This window comes from Wasmannia auropunctata, unplaced genomic scaffold, assembly GCF_000956235.1.
Source record: "Wasmannia auropunctata unplaced genomic scaffold, wasmannia.A_1.0 LD336088.1, whole genome shotgun sequence".
Lineage (NCBI taxonomy): Eukaryota > Metazoa > Arthropoda > Insecta > Hymenoptera > Formicidae > Wasmannia > Wasmannia auropunctata.
Window position 1 is genome coordinate 4283202 of NW_012026802.1, and position 2885 is coordinate 4286086.

The window sequence follows — 2885 nt, forward strand, 5'->3', positions numbered from 1 at the left end:
GGCATTATTGCGCATTTGAAGTAATTAAGAAACCAGTTTGGAGATTAATTAGTCTAGAAGATTTATTTTCTTATTTTCCGCAAAATATTAACATGATGAGCGATGGTAATTTATATATTTCAATGAGTATATAATATAATTACGGGCACCAGATCACCAATTAGAATACCAAGATGTTCAATCAAAAAAACCATTTCTGACGCTGAAATGATTAAATTTTGTGCATTAAGAGCGTTACTAGATATTGAGATTGGAATGTTTTTTTCAAAGCTTCGACCACGATCAAAATGTTTCAAGCGGGCATTAAAAATTTCAAGGGAAAAAAAATGTTCCTTATTTATCAAAAAGTTCAAAATTTTTGCTATTTCATATCGACATATTCCTTCGAATAAATCATGCATGGGATCAAGACTCGCATTTGTTATAACATGAAATTTCGGAATTTCATTAAAAATGGATTTAGATTTAATTCCCATGGAGCAGTCTTCACAGTCTTTTACATAATTTTGAGTAGTCCGTAGCATTTCAATATTTTCTTTCACTTGTTTTCGGCTCTCAATTTTATCCGCTTTACATATTCTACAGACATTTTGTGCGTTAAAGCTTGTTGTGAAACCACAAATATCGTTCATAGCTAAATTGTCACCAATAATCGTTAACAAAGAAAAATAAATCGTTCGTTGCTGGTTATCCACATTTACAGTTAATCCATGTTTCCCAAGATCTGTTATTTGATCGATAATATTACGAAATATTTTTATGTTACCAGCAGTCTTGTGATCTTTTGTATAGTGAAGTTGAGCTAGAAATATATTTTCCAACATACTGCTAAATTTATATGGGATACATCCTAATGAAAAATAGACAGCACCGAGTTTTTGTATATTAGCGTGTGAACCGAGAGGATTATTAATCTCAACGTCGTCAAAATACAATATCAATGGAAATACGATTTTTCCTGCAAATTGAGATTCAATGCTCTGCCATAATTCTCCTTGAATGTTTGAAATTATTAATTCACTAGATTTGCATTTTTCAATGTGTTCTAAAATTGAAGATAAAACGTTTGGTAATTCTAAAAATTTATTTAGGACCTTTTTCATTGATATCACTTGGATTTCTGCGTTTGAAACAACAATTTTGCGTTTACCTCCAATAAGATGAGAATTTACCGATGCATGAATTTTGAGCGATTGTGGTTTTATCAGAGTATTCGTATTTTCAAAATATTTTAAACTGTAATGATCGGATTTGAAATTATCAAAACCGTGTTGCAATATTGTTAACATCTTACTGAGATCTGAAAGAGCCTGTTTATAATCTTTAGAATTACACTTTTGTTTTAAAATTGATATAAGAGTTAAATCGTACAAAATCTTCAATTTATCAATCAAAGTGGAAACAAACAATCGTGTTAAATTTAACTCCGAGTAAAGTTGTGAAACAAACAATGAGATTTCTTTTTGTATTATAGATTCGAAAGTTTCAATAGTGAAAATTGCAGGCTCGTGAAATGAACATTCTGGTTGTGGAGATTGAATTATTGTACTTGACATAAGATTAGAACAACTCAAACTGTCTACATCTGTAAGGTCAGAAGAATCATTTTCAGGATTTCTATTTTGACCGATTCGTGTTTTGCCAAATGATCCAAAATGATTTGAAAAAAGTGTCTTTTATACGAGTAAAAACTGTTAAAACTTCTTGTACATTTTCCATATCGACAGTAACAGGCTGATAACATTAAAGTTTTATGGCGCTGTTTGACATGTTTAGTAAGACATGTTTCGGAATATAGTTTTGTTTCGCAAAATGGGCACGGAATCATTTTCATAATACTATTTATCTTGAACAAAAAAGTTATAATGAAACAATAAGAAACATAAATTTTTATCACACGGTTTTTTTTAATATTACTTTTTTCAAAAATCAAAAATTCAAATAAAACAATAAACAAAATTTTCCTTGTTTGATTAAAAAATAAAATAAAATAATGAAAAGAATTTGCGTATATGTATTGTCTACTTGGTATTATCTTGAAATGTCATTATATCGCTTATTGTTTCCGTTACATTAGGAGTCATTTTATCCAAACTATTTTCATAGCCATATAAAACTCTTTGTATTAATAACCATATGTGAGCGCTTTCGATCGGGTATTCAATATCAAAAACTTGAAAAATTTTAAAACTTAAGTATATAGCTTAAGTATATAGTCTATAGCTTTCAAGGCTGACGGTACCTTATACAAGGTGTCATCAACTGATATAAAAATATCAGAAATATCCGCGTTGGATCCGACAGCGATGATAAAAGGTTGCAATGTAATCTCTATGTCAGCAGCTGCTTTTCTTTTTTCTTCTTGTATTTTCGTGATATCTGCTATTAACTGTGAAATATTATATTATGAAAACCAATAATTTTATACCAAATATTAATTATCATGATACTTACAGTAGTTGAAATAACAATGCTATCTTTACATTCAGGTATCAATGGTTTCCACTGATTTTTTTTCAGACGAATTCGGTTTTTAGGTGGAAGTAGGTGTGGGAGAAGTCTTAGTTGTAGAACAATTTTTGTATCTGTTTGATCAAATAATACAAATTACACAAATTACATAAATACGATATGTATTTATTTAGAAGCAAATTCATTTACCGTCGGTCAATTCTTCGCATTGAAGCAACTCTATCAAAGCTTGTGCATTGTCATCGTCTTTTTTCGGTGGCCGAACAGCTAAAATTTTTACAAAAAAAGTTTTCCAACTTTCCAATGTTAATTCTTGCGTTGATAATTTCAGATCAGAATAATCCTCTTCAATTAATGTATATGCATTTGGATTTTTAAGAATGGGCCAGCTTTCAAAAATTTGACACAATTTT

General features: G+C 29.6%; 1 long non-coding RNA gene across 1 annotated transcript; it reads right to left on the reverse strand.

Moving 5' to 3' along the window:
- Positions 1-2233: 2233 nt before the first annotated feature.
- Positions 2234-2879, reverse strand: LOC105448324. Its single transcript, XR_974228.1, has 3 exons — positions 2662-2879; positions 2455-2585; positions 2234-2389 (listed from the first exon to the last, which is right to left on the reverse strand). It is a non-coding gene; the product is annotated as an uncharacterized LOC105448324 (long non-coding RNA).
- Between the last annotated feature and the right edge of the window lie 6 nt (positions 2880-2885).